The sequence below is a fragment of the Mesoplodon densirostris genome, chromosome 1, assembly GCF_025265405.1.
Source record: "Mesoplodon densirostris isolate mMesDen1 chromosome 1, mMesDen1 primary haplotype, whole genome shotgun sequence".
Lineage (NCBI taxonomy): Eukaryota > Metazoa > Chordata > Mammalia > Artiodactyla > Ziphiidae > Mesoplodon > Mesoplodon densirostris.
In genome coordinates this window covers 122,234,815-122,257,106 of record NC_082661.1, presented here as the reverse complement: position 1 = coordinate 122,257,106, position 22,292 = coordinate 122,234,815, and positions in this window count along the sequence as shown.

The window sequence follows — 22,292 nt, the reverse complement described above, 5'->3', positions numbered from 1 at the left end:
TCCCTCGGTGCTAGGCCTCCTTTATATTTGCCTAGTTATCCATCTTTGGGGAAAACTGATCAGATATTGTGAACAAGTTCAGAGGTATGTTGATGGGGAAACACTTTAGAGGCTATACATTTTATCAATTATACTGAATTGTTACACAAGCATTGTACATGTGTTTTTGGCAGCAGACTTAAAGCAAGCAGTGTTACACATCATGAGTAGTTATACTCTGTGACAACTTCACTAGAAAATTTTCTCTTCCTCTTGAACATTCAGGGCAAAAGTTTGGCTAACACATTAACTTTTATAAATGTAGACCTCTCAATTAATAGGACTAGAATTTAATATCTGTTGAAACATAATATTTTTTCCCTCTAAATTACCCTCATCTCCATCAAACATAGCCAAATCAAGACTAAATTTGTTTGCAAAATAAGTCTGGTCAAGTGACCACATAGGCTCCTCCAAACTGGCTGTGGTCGCATTCCTCAAAAGGAGTCTCAGACTGAATTCCCAAAAAGCCTCTCAAGGCCAGGAAAGCCATGCCAAAGGCCTGCCATCAGATTCTGCCTAGGTGGACTTCTCTCTTCTAGAGATACCCCAAATATCGAGATTCCTGCACTTGCGGGAAACACGTCTTTCCCATTCACCTGATAAGGCTGCTCAGAACCCAAGAGTCTCCAATTTCTGGAAGGATCAGGCAGAGAGAAAAGAAAAATGTTTCAATGCTGTAAGTCATAACTAACTTGGGGGGAAGGGCTTTTCTATATCTGGAAAACACAGATCAAAACCAGTAATATTCTAGACAAAAACCATAAAAATTATAACCATATTCATCAGTTTACTCAGTAATCAATCCTTTTGTTAACTTTTTATGAAGCCATCAGGTTTTCCCCTAAGATTCTTTAATCTTGTACCCAGTTCAGTGATATGATATGAAATTTATCAGAGATCTGTACTTGTCAGAAGGTCCTTCCTATGAATCTTCTTGAAGATGAAGCACTTTTGCAAAAGCATCAGAGTACAACTGTCTGTAAATGATAAACGACTTAAAAAGGCACAGTTAAACACCTAATTACAATGTAATTGATACAGAAACTTGGTTACAATAACTAGAATTATGACCGATTATAATCTTGACCCTTAAAAACCTTAAATCTCTGGTAAAAACCAAGAAGCAAGTAATTGTGAACTGTCATATCAGCATTTCCTGACTAGAAAACGTATGCTTTATTCTTCCTCTTCTAAGACGGCAAAGGCCGGTAAACTTAGACCCACCCAGCAATTAATGTTCCAATATTCTACCCTATTTGAAATGACCCAGATCGTCAATGAATTCTCTTCATTTAATTTAGTTTAGTTTCAAGTTACCAAAATCTGGAGAGACTATTACAAATAGACAGTCCCCAAACATTATTATTCCTATAGAGTTTTTAAATGCCTTTTTTTTTTCTTCACTCTCAGGGATCAGATGATTAAAGCTCCTGAGGTACAGGTATATCATTTACATCTCAAACGCACAAGAAGAGAAATACCAATTCCTTCTAGGAAGCTAGCTTCCTCTAACTGCATGTGCAAAAACCAGTTTTAGAATGTTAAAAGATTCCCATCTTGGCCATTTTCAGGGATTTTTTTTTTTTCAGTTTAAACGAATAACAGTAATAGGTAATAATACAAATCATTCACTCACATTCACATGCCTCACTTGCAGAGGAACAAGAATCAGCATTCAAGTTAACCTCCACCTCAGCTGTTAGCTCAGCGTCTGTGGCCTTTCTTAATACTAAAAGCAACGGCCAGCCCACAGCTGCGGCCACCGCCTCAAGGTCTCACCTCATTTTCCCACTGTAATGGCGGCCAACATCTTCACCACAGCCTCAGGGCTGTCCGTGAGTTCTCCGCACTCTCCTGGTGGTCCCCACTCCTCAAGGACAGCCACCACGGGGCACCACATACTAGGGGCGGCCACCCCGGGATCTGTCCTGCAACTTTCAGGCCCCACGTGTTAGCGGAGGCCCTGCACCTTCCCACTCCCGCCCTCAATTCCCCGCATCTCGGCGCTCGCGGGAGTTTCCTCCGTCTCCGGGCGGCTCCGCCAATTGCTGGGCTGCACCCCGCAGGCCTGCAAGCCCTGTACTTGCCCAGCCTTGAGACCGAAGAGAGAGCCCGGAGTCAGCGACAGAGACAACCGTGGTTTCATGGTTGGAGGGGGGAGCTCACCCGTTTGAAGCAAGGTCCTGGAGCGACGCCACCCCGTGTGAGGTAGATAGCAGGCAGGACGTGGCCGCCATCTTTGCTCCCGGTGCGTGATGGGAGGGGGGACCGGTTACAGGGGGAACTGACATCAGATTGGCTCATTGGTTACCAGGGAAACTGGCGGGGGGGGGCGTGCACGCCCCTCGTCACCCCTTTGATAGGTTACAGGTGGAGATGTTTTGCTCTATAGATGATAACAGTCTCTAGCTGGGGGTGGGGCAAGTACATAGGAAGGTCAGTCATGGGAGCAGGTGTAGGTGAAGCAGGCACTGGTGGAGCAGAGGATGTACAGAGAGCAAGAGAAGAGTCATCTTGAGTGGCCTGACCATACACCCAGTTAACCTGAAAATTCAATTAAACGGCCTCTTCCAAACAGTACAGTTCATTGAAGTCTAACTATGCACGCTCTTGGAAAGGCCAAACTAGAGGAACCTGACATTTGGAGAAGAGTATTTTGCATTGAAATAGAAACTGAAATAGGAATGTATTTTTACTTGGTTGTTTTGATACCATTTTACTGATAGGACGTTTGGGGAGAAGGGTTTAAGGGGGCAAACAAATACCTAATTTTTGGTTTATTATCAGTGAACATTATTTTTCCCAATTCTTACCTTGTTGCTTTATTTACAAACCGTAATATATTTTTGCTTTGGAACTTCATCGCTGCTTTCTCTCTTGCTTACCTAGAAGCACGTAGGATATTTAAGGGTTGCAGCCACTGAGATGAGTGTTGATTTCTACATTGGAGGGATTTTCTATAACTTTATCCCAGAATTAATGAGGACAACAAACAGCTGTGCCGATAAACTCATTCTGCTTGGTGACACACTCCTGCCAGAGCAACTGGCAGATGGTCTGTCTTGTAGAGGATTGCAGCAGAAAGGGAAAAATGCTGTTAGGAGAGTGGGTCCTACTTATTTGAAGCCAGGTTCCTCTGTTTTTCTCCTCGTATTTAGCGTCTTGCTTCCTAATTTTTTTCTCCACTCTAAATTAGGTGGGCAGCCTCTCTTTGCCATGTATATCTTTCCACCTGGTTCCACTTCTCTTTCAATTCCAACATTTTTATTTCTTGGCACTGAAAACTTTGCCCAAACTACTCTTTTGTGTGTGTGTGTGTGTGGTATGCGGGCCTCCCACTGCTGAGGCCTCTCCCACCGCAGAGCACAGGCTCCGGAAGCGCAGGCCCAGCGGCCATGGCTCATGGACCCAGCCGCTCCGCGCCATGCAGGATCCTCCCGGACCGGGGCACGAACCCGCGACCCCTGCATCGGCAGGCAGACTCTCAACCCCTGCACCACCAGGGAAGCCCCCAAACTACTCTTGGGTGAGTGTCTGGGGGTGCTATTCCATAAGAAGCCTACAGCTTGATTCAATCTCCTGCTAAAACTACAAGCAGAAAAACAGCAAAGTGAATAAAAGGAGAGAAGAGGTGCTAACTTAGTGACAAAGGCAATCTTGTCACAGTGGTGTTATCCTAACCGCTGTGAGCCTGGATGCAGAGCACATGCCTGTGCTGAGATGTGCCTGGTGCTGTTTTGTCTTTGATTTTTATTACCATGCCTTGCATGCAATTACCAGTTGGATATCTTGTGCTCCTCTTGGAACATGTTAACCTACGTTCTAGGCCTTGGAGTGTAAGAAGCCTACTTGCGAGTGTCTGGAAATCCAGGTATTGTTTTTTGTTTGTTTTAAAATGTCCTTTAAAGAAAGGAATAGAACCTTCCATTTGCTTCTAAGAAGAAGAAAATAGCCCATTTTCCCAAATGCCTGTTGGAGAGCTAATAGCCCTAGAAACCGGTGTGGGTACTCTATGGATATTCAGTTATTTTAGCTCAGAATTTTGTCTGAGTTGTTCGATATCCTCTATCTCGAGCTCTTTCTTGGACATTAATTATCAACCATTTTTTTTAAGTTGTAGATAGTTTACCCAACCCTAAGAGACACTTTTTTTTCCTCAGCTTTATTGAGATATAACTGACAGATAAAATTGTAAATATCTAAGATGTACAATGTGATGGTTTGAATGTGTATACATTGTGAAATGATTACCAAAGTCAAGTTAATTAGCACATCCATCATCACACATAAGTTACCGTGTGTGTGTGTGTGTGTGTGTGTGGTGAGAACACTTAAGATCTACTCTCTTAGCAAATTTCAAGTATCCAACACAGTATTGTTAACTATAGTCACCATGCTGTGTCTTAGATCCCCAGAACTTACTCATAACTGACCAACATTTCCCCCTTTCCCAGATCCCTGGTAACCACCATTCTATTGATTCTATGAGTTCAACTTTTTTAGATTCCACATATAAGTGAGATCATATTTGTCTTTGTGTCTGATTTCACTTAACATAATGTTCTCCAGTTTCATCCATGTTGTCACAAATGGCAGAATTTCCTTCCTTTTTATGGTTGAATAATATTTCATTATCTATCTATCTATGTCACATTTTCTTTATCCACTCGTCCATTGATGGACACTCAGGCTGTTTCCATATCTCAGCTATTGTGAATATTGTTGCAATGAACATGGGAGTGCAGATATCTCTCTGAGATACTGATTTTATTTCTTTTTGATATATACCCAGAATGGGATTGCTTGATTAAGAAAGACTTTATTCTAGGAATTGTTTTTTTTTTTTTTGCGGTACACGGGCCTCTCACTGTTGCGGCCTCTGCCGTTGCGGAGCACAGGCTCCGGAGGCGCAGGCTCAGCGGCCATGGTTCACAGGCCCAGCCGCTCTGCGGCATGTGGGATGTTCCCGGACCGGGGCACGAACCCGTGTCCCCTGCATCGGCAGGCGGACTCTCAACCACTGCGCCACCAGGGAAGCCCCTAGGAATTGTTTTTGATGGTCTCAGGATGGAAAACTACTCAAATCAAAAAGGCTCTGAGATACTGAAGCCACTTTTGTAACTGGCTCCCAGAGAATATTCTTGAAATGCTAACCCCATAGGGAAAGTGTGTACTTGCTGGTAGGGGAACAAGCCTTAAGGGAGATTGTCAGGATTTCCTTACACACCAAAGACACTTGAACTATGTGACACAGAGGGTCACTTCCAGTTCTGATATTATCCAGGAATGTGAGAGTTCCTTTTTCTACAACCTCCCTTCCAGGTGGAAGACATCTAGCTTTTGCCTGAGTGTCTTCCACGATAGAGAGCTCACTCCCTAAGCAAAGCATTCTTCGGGGTTTCTGTAATTGTGAAGGTTATCTCCCCACTCCCTGGAACTCCCATGGAGCCTCTCTTCGGAGCAGAAGGGACCCATCAAATCTCTCTTCACATTACAGTTCTTCAGTGCTGTCCTATCTTCTTTAAGTCATTCTTTGGGGGGCTAAACGTCTCTATGGTGTTAACTGTTGTCCAGACATTTTATCATCTTGACCACTCTTGTCTGTAGAAACTCCAACTAGTCAGGGTCTATATTAGAAAACAACGTGAAGAACTGAGGGTGTTCAGGTGATAGAATTGCGTATCCACGCTGACAGGGATATGGTATCCTAGATGTGGTCTAACCAGTGCAGAGCGGGCTGGGGCTAAGGAATCCCCTTCTGGAAGCTTTTCATGTTCTTGTTTATAGGAGAAACATCTGCCTCTAAATGCCAAAGTAATCCCAGCTCACAGGCAGTACCTAAGATTTGATATTTGCTGGGATATACAAAGAACCATGTAAAGTCAAATTTATTCAAAATCCAAACCGTGATTTCTAAACTGATACCACCTTTGGCTCCTCCTCTTAACTTTGCTGTTTCTGAGTGGAAGCCAAACTCTTCCATGCATCTCTGCCTTCCTTTTCTCCACCATCTTCCTCCAAATAGTTACTTCTTCCCCATAGCGCATCCTGTTCTTCCTGGCCCCAGTTCCTTTCCCAAGTGCAATCCACCTTCCAGCCAATACTAGGAGTGTGCAAAACATAGGGCATTCCTGTACTAGTTTATACCATCAGACCTCCTTCAGGTTGAGACAAAACAACCGGCTCTTTGGCAGTGCTAATCTGCATTTTCTTAAGACATATATGCAAGAGGGAAAAAGTGCATGTGACAAGAAGAAGATGCAGAACAAAATTATCCATCTTCTTAAAGGGCCTCGTATTGAAAAGGCCACAAGAGGAACACATTCTCAAACTGAGTAATCATCTACAAATACTTAAAACAAAAGTTCCTCCAGCCGCGACTGCACCTAGAGGAGTGGGGCAGAGGTTCTGATTGAGAACTTTGATTTCCCACAGATTGTTTGAGTCTTAAATGAAATTTGGAAAGGTTCCCTGACATCAAAGGCTGTTCCTTTTGGCTAATCGATTGAGTATGCTGTGCCTGTCCTCCCCCGAGCCCCCCAAGACTGGGAACATATGTCAGATTCTCCCTTTGCCAGTAATTTGGAGGCTTATGATAATAAAACATCCTTTTTCTATGCAAAGGAAAGGGTGGTCCTGGGGAATGTTAAGGCAGCAGAGAAGAGCAATGATTGACTCCTGCCTGAAAAAACATACAAAACCTGATCAATCCCTATCTGAATATCATCTGTATAATTTGAAAATAACACACTGAAGGGAATAGGACCAACCTCACTATCTTGCTCACATATACATCTGGAACAGCTGCCAGGGCCTCTCGGAGTTGACTTTGTTCAGTTCGGCAGCTCTCACTTGAAACCCAGGCAGAAAATGAAAGTGAGCAAATTTACCTCTGGCATTCAAAGAAAGGCTTTTGGTCAAAGAGAGTATTTCTGACCATGACTCATTTTCAAAAGAAGCATTGAATTCGCTTTGTCATATTTGCCTGGATTGGGCTCAATCGGCCCTTTTATGATTTTTAAAATATCCTATATAGCCGGGATGGCATTTATTAGGCTTCAGCTATTCAATATTGCATTTCAATATATAAAAGTCACTGTTCAATTGAATATTGAGTTTCCTAAGGAAGTAAACCTACAGAAAAGAAATTTGCAAGAATCTAAAATAAATGAGCTTGAGGAGGATCAAAATGCCCTTTTGGCTGTTTCAAAGATCAAAAGATCTCTCTTTTATAGAAATCAGGAGTGGTTTGAATAGCCTCTTTCCTCCACCGCAAAGCCCCTTTTTTTCACTATCATTGATAGCTTGGGACTGCACCATATTGGTATGAGAAGCCCTGGGGAGGAGGGGAGATGGTTTCAATCCCCCAAAAGCACCCAGGACGTTTGTGTCTGGAATAGCAGGTTTTTCATTTAATGTAGTCTCGAGCCCAGTAGAGAGAGAAAATGAAAACCTGTCCTCGGTTCCTTCAGGAGGAGGGGTAGCCTTGAAGGACATGAGAGGGTCTCTTGATAATTGTTTTTAAAGCCTGTGAGTATCTTTGTTTCTCAGAGAGGCTGGATTATATTGGATTATATATCAGGAGGTTATCTTTGGGTTCACACTACCCTCAGTTCTGCAAAACCTTAGGAAGTTGTCTAATCTCCCCACGTCTCTATTGCTTCATGTGTTAAGTGGGGATAATAATATGCAGTTCATTGACTTAAGCTCCTTCCTACCTCGGGGCCTTTGCTCATGCTATTTCTTCAAGCTAACTTGTGCTCAGCCTCCAGGATTCAGCAGGAATGGCTTTTCTTCTGGGAAGCATTCCATGAACTCCCAGACCAAGTTATACCACTTCTTTTCTCCTATAAGACAGTGTGCTATGGTTTTCCTTTGTTGCAGTTGCCTTAACTGTAATGGAGAACATTCTGTGTGAGTACTGGTGTCATATATCTGGCTCCCTCTATAAGGGGTAGGGAACCTAGCTTATTCACCCATGTCTACAACTAAGACAGAAACACAAACAAAACGTTTGTTGAGTGAATGAAATTAATGGAGATAACGTGATCAAGAAATGGCAATTCCTACTATTCCCCTGTACTGTGAGCTCCTGGGGGCCAGGGTGAGCCTTGCCTCTCCACAGCGTTGAGGTGGAGCCTTGACAGAGTAGCTGATCCGGGAACGTCTGTGGATGTGCAGACAGACATCATCAATCATCTCTCCAGCCAACTGCGTACTTCACCTGCCTGTTTCTTTGTCTTCTCTCTGAGAGCATATTATTGGAACCCTTGTTCATCCCCTTATGATGCAGGTTTTCTCTTTCCTGGGATGATTCTTCTGATTTCACAGAGACCTCCCTAGGAGAGGTCTGCAGTGAGAGGCAAGAAACTGGGCAATGACCCTGGTGTGTCCAGCACTGGTTAAAGTGTTGAGTGGGGGTTGGGAGGAGCTGGAGAAATCAGCCCAGTGAGGCTTACAAGTTATATATATGTTTAAAAGCTTTTAACTTTTAAACATCATCACCACCATTATCATCTCCATCACCATTAAGAGCTAAAACTTCCTCTATAGTATAAAAAAACCGTTGCCTCCCTCTGCAGGAAAAAATAAAATTCCCATCAACACTATAAGCCACTTATGGTTGGAAATTCACCATTAGGATCTTTTTCCTTGGGTTAAGGCAAAGACTCATAAGAGGTTATTTTATTAGTTATTAACTACTTATTGTAAATTAGTTTATCAATTCATTTAGTCTGTGAAGATGGTGGTGGGGGAGCAAGCATTAAGGGACTTGGTTGCTTATGTAGGCAGGAAGTGTCTCTGCCAGAGTTTAGTTGTAGATAATAGAATTCAGTCTAGCTATTCTTTTTAAAGCAAAAATGGATTTCATGCAAGAAATGAGGAGCTTACAAAAATCCCTAGAAAGGCTGGAGGAGGAGGCTCTCAGCAGAATTTCCAGGAGTCACACCCTAGAACAACACCTCAGAACTGACCCACTGAGGCGGCTGCTGCCTCTGCCATGATCAAGCTGGTGAAGAAGTAAGTCGCCTCGACAACTGCTGGCTCTTGCACCTCACCACATCTACCCCAACCTGCACCAACAAAGCACCCCTTGACTTGCCTCTCAGTAGTCACAGTGCTAGGGTGTGGACCCACATGTCTCCTCCCTGTGCTGGCTAGCAGAAAGGGTAGGTGCAGCCTCCACCTCGACACTCACTTTCAGCTTCAGAATGTCCTGGGGGAGTGTCTGCTTGGCTGAAGTCAGGTTTCATGTCAAACCTAAGCTGCAGAGCACCCCGGGATATGGGACCATTTAGCTTGTCAACCTCTGCAGGGCCAAACAGTGGCTTGTAAGGGGTTGGAATGGATGAGGGTGAGCCAGCCTACAGGCTACATGGTGGGGGTGCAGGAGAGCATTTCTGAGAGAAAGGGAGAAGGGGCTGAAAACAACCTCGACTGACCTCACCACTTTGCTTAGAGCTGGTCCTGGTTATTCAGAGGAGGCATTTTAGGGATGCCACATCAGGGAGACATTTGAGTTTTCATTGGGCGGTGGTTTTGAGGTCTGCATGTTGACCTATTTATTTTCTTGAGTAAATAAATAGCCTCCTTCTTCTATGCCCCTGACATTTATGGGGGGTGTTTTAGTTCCTTCCTTACCAGAAGAGGAAAGGTGTTCAGACTCATCTGCAACTGGGTGGCCTTTCTTCAGGCTGGTGTCCACTGGACTGAGAAAACACTCTCACTACAGTTGTTGAGAAGAGAAGCTTTAGATGCACCCCAGGAATAGGTGGCACTTCTACCTTCCAGGTAAATCGCTATTTCTCTGATGGGGAGACTCCAAATGAGGTCTCAAAGTTGTTCACTTTTGGATGGATCATGGAAACCCCTCTGGGTTTTGGAAGCAGGCAGTCAGTGGCGCTATCCTGCCATCTTCTTTTGAACATTCAATCCAGCAAACACCTTAAGCTTTAATAAACATCTCTTTTAATAGCATTGACTCCAAGCTAATAAGGCAACTAGCGCATCAAGTGAACGTAAATTTCTCATTAACAATTTACGTAACTTTGTTGAAGAGATCAATTCCAACTTCTGCTAACTGAGTTTGTAACAAAAAAGATGGATCCATTTTACTACCACCCTCAGGAACTTAATCACACTCCGGGAAAGGTAAAGTGACTCTCATTAGCAGACTAAGAGCTAAAATCCAGGATGGGATAGAAGGTTCCAGAACACAGTAAGAGCCCAAAAACTTCAACAGGATTATAAAGCAGAGGCACAGACTGGCATTTCACAGTGTTTTGAATTTTATTGGCCAGAGGAAGAGCCCTTTGACTTGAAGCTAAAGCCGTGCATAAGACTTTGAAGATGCTGGCTTTAGGATGTGGGTGATGTGTTCAATTCTCCCTCTGTACTTAAGATCTTTCTGTGGAATGTGGCACAACGTGCTGGGTAGACCTGTAAGAGGACTTACCTTTTTCAGCTGATCCAAAGCTTTTCCCTCTGGCTGCAGGAGGTGGCTGTAATTTAGGAGTTTCATAACGAAGGGCTGAGCGAGACTTCCTAAAGTGACAGCCCTGTGGGCAGAAGAACATGTGGCGTGTCTGTGATCGGCCACATGTGATTGAATTTGAAGGGATTTAATAATTCTTCTTGAAATTCTCAGCTTTTCCCTCAGACAGTCCTCTGGAAGCCTGATTAAATGCGTATTATTTCTTCTTAAGTGATTTTACAGGTTGCTTATTTTGGATTTATGAGCATCAACACATTTTAAAAGGTATTAGTGGGCTCTGCTGCTGGACACTTGTTCTCTAAATCATTAACTTCACTATCAGCCTCAGATAATAAAAAATCTTTCAAATGTCACTTTTTTTTTCTTCTTGCACATTCATTCAGGCAACAAGTATTTTTTAAACACCTTCTGTGTGCTAAGTTCTAGAAATACTCCAATGAACAAGACTGGCAAGGTCTTGCTCTCGCTACAGTGTAGAAATTTAAATAAAAAATTTGGTAAAGTCTATATTGTTGTGAAATCAGGAGGAATGAATTTGAATTTGAATTAGTCTTCCTTTCCCATTCAATAAAAATCAAGGTCAAATGGAGAGACACAAACAGGTTATGGTTCCTCTGCGTTCTGTTGGTGTGTGGTAACATTTGAAGTTGGAAGATGAGGTGAGTGGGGGGGAAAAACTACTACTTTTCCTCTTGTCACCTTCTCCCAAGGTACCTGTTCCATAGAATTTGAAATTGTCCAACTGTTCTAAGTCTGTAGCTCCAAAAGAGAAAATGTGCTGGCAGAAATCTTTGCACTGCCTGTTTGGGGAGACACATCTTTGCTACTACAGTGTATGTAAAATCTTCTCTCTGTGTCCTGTTATCAGGGCTGGGGTGCAAGGCGCTGGGACCGAGGGGGAGTGGGTAAAGGGACTGTGATTAAGTGAATCATTTAAATCATGATGGAGAAGAGACTCAAAAGGCAAGAACTAGGTAACTGGAACTATCTGGAAAGGTGAGGCAAATAACGGCAATAAGTGCTAGTCACAAGGTCAGGAACAAGTAGGTCAAGGCGAGGGCTTGGAATGGAGGCTGTGAGACATGTTGCACTGCAGGATATTGTTTTTCTATTTATGTGAAGCCATGTTGTCAAGTGTCACGGGTAAGGCCTTGTCAGCTTAAAAGCCCTTGTTGGGGCCACGCACACAGAGCTCACCAGAAGTGGTGAGCTGTGCAGCAGCAGGAAGGCTGGCCTCAGAACAGCCTGTTCACTTCTCCTGTGGCTTGGGGGAAACCTGGATGAGGAAGGATGTGGGAGAAGAGCCAACGATGCCACCGTCTTCTCAGGGGAAAACAGTGGTTAACCCAAAACAAGGAGTTCAGCAGCATCCCTAAAGCTGAAACTTTACAAAGTACTTTCCCACCCATCTCACCTGTTCCTCCCGACGGCCCCGGATGCAGACGGGTGGCTGGAGGGAGGATGGTTCTTCTCACGTGACGGATGATGAAACTCAAACCAGCGAGAGCAAGTGAGTTTAACGTCACATGACTGTGTAGGGTCAGACTGAGAGCTTGAGTCCAGAGCTCCTCATTTTAGCTGCAATTCTCTTTCCAGTACAATTTACATAGTATTCAAATGCTGTGTAAAAATAAGCAATAGTGAAGCACAGCATTATAAACAGATTGACCCCCTGAAACCTGTGGTTGTTAAGCCAAGTCTCTGAGATTCCTTTGGAGACGTTGGCAATCCCCCTGGCCGCCGTCTCCTTTTTCATCTTTCTGGACTTGATTGGCACTGGAGGAAATGTGTCACTGAGCATCCACTACGTCTGCTCCCCTCAACATACAGACTAGCATTCTATCTACAGCCTCAGTCCTATGGGTAATTACGATCGTAGAGTACCAGGAAACACTTATTCAGTAAGATTTCACTCATTTGCTTATTCGATTGCTGAATTATCTTCCAGGAGTAAATCAGAAGGTTTTACCATTCTATTTGCTTACTTTAGTTGGGAAATCTGAGGGAAATGAGTCCAATTCACTCTTTACATTTCTAATTAAAACTTGTTACATTTCAAGCTTTTTGACAGAAAAAAAAAGACAAGAAACATTGTGTAGAAGGCAGCTTTGAGAAGACACAATCCATGTGGTTGCTTGAGCAAGAAGGGTTAAAAAAGGCAACAACAAAAAATCTGCTCGTTTTTGCTAGCTTAAAAAAAAAAAAACTTAAACCATCCTCCAAATGTAGCTTAATCCATTTTCAGACTCTATACATTATGCATCAAGATTTTGTACAAAAGGAATTTGAGAGGAGCATTTGCATGAAACCACTTCAGTGGATTAAATTTGTAGTTCAGCACATTAGACTCGAAAAGTATACAAGACATTACTGAGCCCTGCCTCTTTCCTTATATGCAAAGTTCCTACTTCAGGTAAGTAACTTTTTAAGAACGGGTGGATTCCAGCAGCTGTCTTGAAAAAAAAATTAAGAAAAGATTGGGTCTTCCATCCACTTAGCTTGGCAATGGCTACAGAATCTTGAAGAACATAAAGCATAATTGAGAAGGTTGATGTAAGCAGTTCTGCAGTTCCTGAGGTTCTTTCAGGCAAAGCCACCCTATCCAAGGTGGAAATACTAACGTGAAGCGACATTCCCAATAAAAGGAACTCATACAGGTACCTCTGCAATGACTGAAAATGCTCCCAGCTTCTGTACAAAATGGACTTGCCACTATGGTTGAACAACTGAATGGAAAGCTCAGAATCAGTCATCCAGATGTCTTCACCTAGTGGAAGTCAAACATCATTGACACCACATCTGGATGTTTGGAGGGCTACTGCCATTATTATTTTGTTAAGTAATGGATCATTGGGATCTTGGAAACATAGTATCTATTTTCTCTTACCCCAGAGTACATTTGCCACCGGAGGAACATACTTTAATGGAGGAAAAGTCTGGAGCATCCAAAAAGCAACCCATTTCTGGGCTGTGAATGATGGGAGGTCCTAGGTTGACAGGCAGTGTGTGACCCCAAGGTATCATTACCTTGGGCTGTCCAAACCATGGGCTGTGCGAACAATCTAAAGAGTATATGAGAGTTTCTATGGTAACTTTTATTTTTTTAAGTGCTGAAAAGTTTCTAGTGGCATGGCTGGTTGCCTGGGCTACAGTGTTGTGTTGACAGCTCTCGTTGTTTTCCTGGCAGCTGAAGATTAGGACAGTGACCAATGAGAGTGTGGAGTTCTCCTCTGAACTTTCTGTCAGACTGGTGATACATTTTGAGACCTACATTTTATGAATGCTGTGAATTCAATGCAATGTAGCTGTTGAGGTGTCTACATTCAAATTGGATTCCATTAACTTTATGGTGTGATTAAATGTCTGAATCATACGGACTCTGGGTTGAACTTATGTGCCTGAAAGCACTTTACAAGATTGGTAGCTTCAATGAGTGTAATCTGATGCATGGGATTAGGAGAACAAAACCTGAAAAGATATCAGTTCAAATATAACAAGGATCTAACAACCCAAAATTTGAGAGTTGAGGTGGACACTCACTCTCAGACTCACTCTCAGATATGCAGAGTGGAGCACTATTCAGCATGCATATTTTTTCCTTCAGAATACTCGATTTTTGACATTAGAAGGGACTTGGTGGTCTGCCATTAGGGTGTTTTTCAAACTTTAAAGTACCTAAGCATTAACTGGGGTGCTTGTTAAGAATCCCAATTTCCAAGTCCTGCTTTCTGATTCTGAAGGGCTGGAGTGGGGTGCAGGAATTATGGACCTCCTTGGGAGAAACTGACTTAATTCTCTTACATCTGTGGCTCACCTATGGCCTGGAATGAAGCTATTGGTAAGAGAACAAGACCCAGAACTAGATCTCTTTACAAATTTCTTCAGGGATCTTTTTTTTTTTTTTTTTTTTTTTTTTTTTTTGCGGTATGCGGGCCTCTCACTGTTGGGGCTTCTCCCGTTGCGGAGCACAGGCTCCAGACGCACAGGCTCAGTGGCCATGGCTCACGGGCCCAGCCGCTCCGCGGAATGTGGGATCTTCCCAGACCGGGGCACGAACCCGTGTCCCCTGCATCGGCAGGCGGACTCTCAACCACTGAGCCACCAGGGAAGCCCCTTCAGGGATCTTTTATCAGCTACTTAGTTCACGCTCATCAAGGTCGATATTTATGACGTGGAAATTGTCAGGTTTGAAAGCCACATGTACCATGTTAGAAAAAGTAGAGAAAAATATGGAGTGGCAGAGAGAGAGTGAGTGAATGAGTGAGTGGCATATTGCTTGCCATTTACCAAAAATGAATTTTGATATCTAAAAATTTAAGGTACTCCTGAGGTGTTAAATGGGAGCTGTGCAATGCTTCTTCATATATTTGAATCAATTTTAGGCAGTTCCTGACATAGTCATGTATAAAATGCTTTCATTTCTGCATTTCTCTTTATGGATTTCTTTGGCTTCAAATACCCTACAAATATATAGCATTTGGAAATTCCAGAATTGATGAAATTAAAAACTTTTTCATTTGTACTTATTCTTTAATTTTTTAAATTTGTGAATTATTTTTTCAGATTCCTTCTAACTTCCTATTGCATTGTTAGCATTTTTTGTATTGATTTTTAAGAGCTGTTTATATATTAAAGTTATTAACTTCATATCTGTCACACATCTTGCTGAAAGTATTTTTCTCAGTTTTTTGTTTTATTTTTATTTATGGTAAATTTTCTTTTACATGAAGTTCAGAATTCTTCTGTTGTTAAAATTATTCTTCTTGCCTGTTCTTGTCTTTGTAATGTTATTTCATTTCTTTTATTTGTTAAGCCCTCTGTATCACGAGATCAGGAAAAGAGTCACTCATACTTTCTTCTAGTTATTTTGTAGTTTTAATATTTGCATTTAATGCTTTAACTCGTTGGTATACTCTGTGAAATGTAACATATAAAACACAAACATATAACATATAAACATTTTTCCTTAAATAATTAATTGTCCCAGCATCATTTCTTATAGATTCCTTCACTTTCCCATTGGTTTATCAAGTATATCATAAGTACCCTTTATTGTACACTGAGATACTGTGCTAAATATTTTTAATGAATTTTAAATTTTAATGAATGTGGATTTCATTTGATCCTTACAATAAAATTCTTGTATAGTTATTTTTATTCCCATTTTACAGATGAGTGAACTGAGGCTTAGATAGCTAATAATGCTTGTCTACAAAAGGCAGATCTGAGAAGGGAATCTCAGGATTTAAGTGCCTCCAAATTCATAGACTCAGCCACCCAAGTAAATTTCACAAGACAGATTCTGAGTATTATGGCTCTTTGGGTTTCTTTATTCTGTTTTACTAATTTGGCTGCTATTTTTGCACTAATACCATACTTTATAGTATTTTAGCTTTGTAATGTTTTAAAATCAGAAAGCCATGTCCCCTTGTTACTGTTTCAGTATTCATGTTGACCTCAGACTAGCATTAGTAAATACAAATCCTAAGATTTTTCAGTGGAATTACACTTAAAATGACATCTTTACAGTATTTAAATTTTGTATCAAGCAAAATGCCCATTAGGACAGTTTTATATTTTTTTTCACATGGGTCCTTTACATTTCCTATTTTCACCTTAAATATTTTGTATGTTTGTTACTACTGTAAGAGATTTTTTCCTATTATATTTTCTAACCATTATTAATTTGTAAAAAATCTATTTTTAGTCTTTATTTTTTAATCTGACTTCTTATTTTTTTAGAATAGATTTTCTCATGAGTTTTCAATGTATATAATCTTATAATCTACAAATAATAATTATTTTAGCTTTGTGTTAATTATACTTTTAACTTCCTTATGTTGTCTTATTGCAGGGGTAGGAAAAGCAAAATAGCAGTGGTGAAAACAGCCAGCCTGTGTTGTCTACTTGCCTTCTCCTCTTCCTTCTACAAAACATTCATGAAGTTCCTACTCTGTGCCAGGCACTGTGCTAGATCTTGCAGATAGAGCACAGAACAAGATAGAAACAGCTCCTGCCCTCCTCGAGGTACAGCCTGGGCAGGGAGACAAACATTAAACAGGTAAATTATATGACTAATTCATTAATTCCAACCCTTATCTCACTTTTGACTCTAATGGAAATGCATCTGGCGTTTCAATCTAAGCCAATTTGAGATCTTCTTTAACCTGCTGTGTTCTTCTAAGGCTAGTTTGTAGTTTTTTAAAGTCAGGGATGTCCCTGGAATTTTAAGAAAAGGCTTCTCAATGTTGCCTTTTTTTTTTTTAATCTATTGTCAGTCCATCCATTTTATAAGCAATAAACCCAAGGCTCAGATGGGTAATGCAGCACGCCCAACACCCTACGGTTTTTGTGACAGAATCTTCCGTGGAATCCACCTTCTAGAAGTCATCTCAGTGCCATCAGGGCGATGGGTCTATTCACCCAAAGCTAGGCACCAGTGTATTCAACTCAGATTGGGAGCTTTTTCAGAGTAGGAGCTGTTTCTGGGAAGCGTTCTGTGCTTCCCTGGGTCCAAACGGTACCCAATGCCTTCTAATGGTTGCTGCTGTAAAGACTCCCTACCAGAGAGGGCAGGGAAAATGGGTAACCAGGCTTCCAGTGGGTTGGTCCAGAAGCTGGCAAAAGGGCAATGACACTGAAAGGCTAGGGTGCAGCATCAACCTCTCAGAAGTGATGTGTACTTCTTGTTAGTTAAAAAGTTAATAGAGAATTTATGGAAAATACAGAAAAAATTTAAAAATCACGTGCAACCTTACCATCAACAGATAACTCCCATTTTATTCAAATGCTTTGTCTTTGCATATCATTTTTTTCCCACAAAACACATATCATATTTAATGATAGATTTTCCCTCTAAATCATGAACAATTTCCCAAGTCTGTAATTGCATCATCTTTTTGCTTGTTTTGTCTCCTCAGTTTAGCCCTGGTCCTTGAGGTTTGCTTTGCAGTGCTCTGGTGATTCATCAGTCTATTCGTTTTGAAATGGTTCTAACAAATAAAGGAGCCTATGAGGACACCTTGAATAAAGACACTTAACTGAATCTAAAATGGTCACACTTGGTTGAATGAATGATGACCTTGTCATCAAAATTTCAGCAGAAAGGAAATAGTACTAATAATTCAATATGAGTCTAGCACCTTAAGAGATGAATAGATTTGTTTTCAAAAATTTCTAGCTAATTTTTATAGACATGTTGGAATGCAGTAGCTCCTTCTGTGGCAAACATTTAAAAAACCACACCCACACATAGAGATAATAATCAGCACCAGTAGCACAATCTTTGAAAAAGAAGAAAAAAATACCTGTTGTCTATTTACCTACCTATATATCCACCTAAATTTTGAATTGAAGAATGCTGAGAATGCTAGGACATTCCAAGGTATAAAACGTTATGGGGGCTTCCCTGGTGGCGCAGTAGTTGAGAATCCACCTGCCAATGCTGGGGACATGGGTTCGAGCCCCGGTCTGGGAAGATCCCACATGCCGTGGAGCCTGCACTCGAGAGCCTGCGTGACACAACTACTGGGCCCGCACGCCTAGAGCCCATGCTCTGCAACGGGAGAAGCCCCTGCAATGAGAAGCCTGTGCACTGCAGCAAAGAGTAGCCCCCACTCGCTGCAACTAGGGAAAGTCCACGCACAGCAGCAAAGACCCAACACAGCCCAAAATAAATAAAAATAAAATAAATAAGTTTTTTAAAATATTAAAAAAAAATGTTATGGAGGAAAGATCATTTGGTGGAGTAGAAATGGCAGTGACCTGCCCAAAAACCATTCTATGTCTTTTTTCCTCTTGAAGGGAATCCCAATTTTGTTCAGCTGTTGGCTGACCATGTGTTTCAGGGCCACTCCCCCCACCCCAGTTGGTGCATCCTGACTCACCTAAGTCAATCCTGATCATTCTACTTCCCTTACCAGCATCTGGTTTAGGATTGATCATGTGATACAACTCTGGCCAAACGGACACAGGAGAAACTCTACTGGCAGGCTTTGGGAAAAGTTTTTCTTCCTGTTAAAATGAAATATAAGAGAAGAAAAAATTTGTGAGGACATAATTGTCATCTTGGGATTAGGAGGGGACAACTCAGGACAAAAGCCAAAGTGCTGAAGAGGACGCCACAGACAGAAATGATCTGGGTCTTCTATGATGTCACTGAGGCTCCCTGCCTCTGAACTTCTTTTTCGTAAGATTATGTAGTGTACTTTTATAATTTTTTGAGCCATTTTGAGTTCAGGATTTTATTGACTTGTAGCCAAAAGCATCCTAACTGACGCAGGTGATCACCAATAGCGAGTAAACAGCTGGTGACTGAACATGTTTAAGAGAGGGAAAAAATAAGCTCCTTCTATTTCCAACTCTGTCTGTGATCTGACTGTGCTGTTTATTTTAACCTATGGACTGAGAACTACCCAAATCAGAAATAATACTTCTGAAATAAATATTAGTCTTTAGAACTGGATATATAGTTAGCATCAATTAGCCAACATATCAATATTTGCTCTAGTAGGGGTCTTAGCCAGGTTCTAGAGTAGGCATCTAGTAAATAAGTTTTAGTGAATCAAGGAGTATTTCAGCTGAGGAAATAACCTTGGCCTAAGGGAAAAACTATTAGCAAACTAATAGTCTAGAGTCTTGTTTATACTTATTATATTAGAGAAATCCCAAGCCATCTATAGACATTTAAAAAATTCCTAGCCTCACTTAAAGTGGGAAGTATTGAAGGTGTGGCCTCTCGTGGGAGTTTCCTGAGTGTGTAGTTCATCATACTTATGAGGCTCTGTCAATTATTTCATAGAATGTCAGTTTAGGAGGGACTGTGGGCTTATATAAACTAAGAAGTAATTACTTTATGCAATAAAACTATAAGCAGGTCCCTAGGTAATGAATTTGCTGGTTGTTCTCCCAGTTTAAAGACATTGACCCATATGAGACATGCTACATACGCATAAACACAGAGAGACATATTCATTGAGTTAATTAGGGCAGGCTTAATTGCAGCAACAGACAGACCCAAGAGCAAAGTCACTCTCAGAAATGGAAGTTTCTTTCCCCCTCATATGACAGTCTGGGCATGTGTTCTGAGTGGATAAGGGTCACCTGTCATGTGGCCCTTCAGGAACCCAGGCAGACAGCTGCTCTATCACCTTTGAGTCATCGCTCTCCTTGCTGCCATCCAGCCAGCAGAGAGGGAGGGGAGAGAACGTGGAAGAGGTATGGTCTGGTCCTGAGCCATACCCTTCAAGCAGCACATTTCACTTGTACTCACATTCCGCTGGCTGGAACATGGTCCCATAGTCACACCTCACTGCAAAGGGATCTGGAAAATGGAGATCAGCCTTTTGCTTAGCAATAATAGGAGAATGGGTTTGCTGGACCACTTCTGACATGTGTGGTGTCACGGAAAGAGGACCAGGGACCTCGTCCTCCCTGGTCCCTTCTCCCTACTGCAGTTAGAGTCCTCTTTGCATAGTTCAAAGGTGCTTGTCCGTCACCAGCCACCCGCAAGTCTGCTGAAAACCCTTCAATAACTTACTGTATTCAGGATAAAGACAAAACTCTTTATCCTGACATACAGGCTCTGCATAATCTAATATCCTTAACCTATTCGTTTGCAACTTTGGAAAATGCCCCTTCTCCCTTTCAAGGCTCTAGCCACACAGGCCCCCTTTCGCATCCTCTGTTTCCCATGTTGTCTTTTTTTTTTTAACATCTTTATTGCAGTATAATTGCAATGGTGTGAGTGTGTTACAATGGTGTGTTAGTTTCTGCTGTATAACAAAGTGAATCAGCTATACATATACATATGTTCCCACATCTCTTCCCTCTTGCGTCTCCCTCCCTCCCACCCTCCCTATCCCACCCCTCTAGGTGGTCACAAAGCACCGAGCTGATCTCCCTGTGCTATGCGGCTGCTTCCCACTAGCTATCTATTTTACGTTTGGTAGTGTATATACGTCCATGCCACTCTCTCACTTCGTCCCAGCTTACCCTCCCCCCTCCCCATATCCTCAAGTCCATTCTCTAGTAGGTCTGTGTCTTTATTCCCGTCTTACCCCTAGGTTCTTATTGACTTTTTTTTTCTCTTAGATTCCATATATATGTGTTAGCATACGGTATTTGTCTTTCTCTTTCTGACTTACTTCACTCTGTATGACAGACTCTAGGTCCATCCACCTCACTACAAATATCTCAATTTTGTTTCTTTTTATGGCTGAGTAATATTCCATTGTATATATGTGCCACATCTTCTTTATCCATTCATCCGATGATGGACACTTAGGTTGCTTCCATGTCCTGGCTATTGTAAATAGAGCTGCAGCAAACATTTTGGTACATGACTCTTTTTTTTTTTTTTTTGCGGTACACGGGCCTCTCACTGTTGTGGCCTCTCCTGTTGCGGAGCACAGGATCCGGACGCGCAGGCTCAGCGGCCATGGCTCACGGGCCCAGCCACTGTGCGGCATGTGGGATCTTCCCGGACCGGGGCACAAACCTGTGCCCCTGCATCGGCAGGCGGATTCTCAGCCACTGCGCCACCAGGGAAGCCCTACATGACTCTTTCTGAATTATGGTTTTCTCAGGGTATATGCCCAGTAGTGGGATTGCTGAGTCATATGGTAGTTCTATTTTTAGTTTTTTAAGGAACCTCCATACTGTTCTCCATAGTGGCTGCATCAATTTACATTCCCACCAACAGTGCAAGAGTGTTCCCTTTTCTCCACACCCTCACCAGCATTTATTGTTTCTAGATTTTTTGATGATGGCCATTCTGACCAGTGTGAAAATGGGCAGAAGACCTAAACAGACATTTCTCCAAAGAAGATATACAGACTGCCAGCAAACACATGAAAGAATGCTCAACATCATTAATCATTAGAGAAATGCAAATCAAAACTACAATGAGATATCATCCCATATTCTCTTTTCATAGGGATTTTGCACTTGCTATTCCCTTTGCCTAAAAACTCTCTTCTCCCTTCTTTGCCTAATTAGTGCCTACTCACCCTTTAAATCTGACTCTCCCAGGGGAACTTCCCTTGATTTGTTCAAATTCCTCTAAATCAGCTCTCATTGTGGAGTATAACTCCCTGCCCAACAGCACCCATTATAGTTATTCTTTTAAAATTGTTTGTGTGATTGATTAAAATCCACCTCTTCCACTAGATTATAAACTCCATGAGGTCAGCGGTTCTGTCTGTTTCTTACCCACAAAAGATACTCAGTAAATATTTGTTGAATATAAGCATACTTAGTTTCTTACCCACAAAAGATACTCAGTAAATATTTGTTGAATATAAGCATATTTGAATGAATGAATGAATGAAGAACTGATAGTTTGGGCCCTGCCACAAATTAGCCATGTCATCACAGAGGTTTTTACCATTTGGGGCCTTAGTTTCTTCATCTGGAAAGGATTGAACTAGACGATGTTTAAGACTTTCGTCACCATGGTCCTATGGTCCAACCACTTTAAAATTGAATCCTGTGGGTCATTATGGTTGTTCAATCACTCAGCTATGTTTCCTAAACAGATGTTACAAGTTCTGGATCTGGCAAGTAGAGTAGAAACATATTTTATTCTTTCGTCCTGAATTTTTAATTATTACAAATTCAGTGCAAACTTTAACTTTATCCTAATCCTTGAAGTCCAATCACAGCTGAAAGGGATTGGATAACGTTAATAAAAAATAAGAGAATCAATGGTTATACAGAAAAAGATAAGGAAATAAAATCCTAAATATTTTGTTAG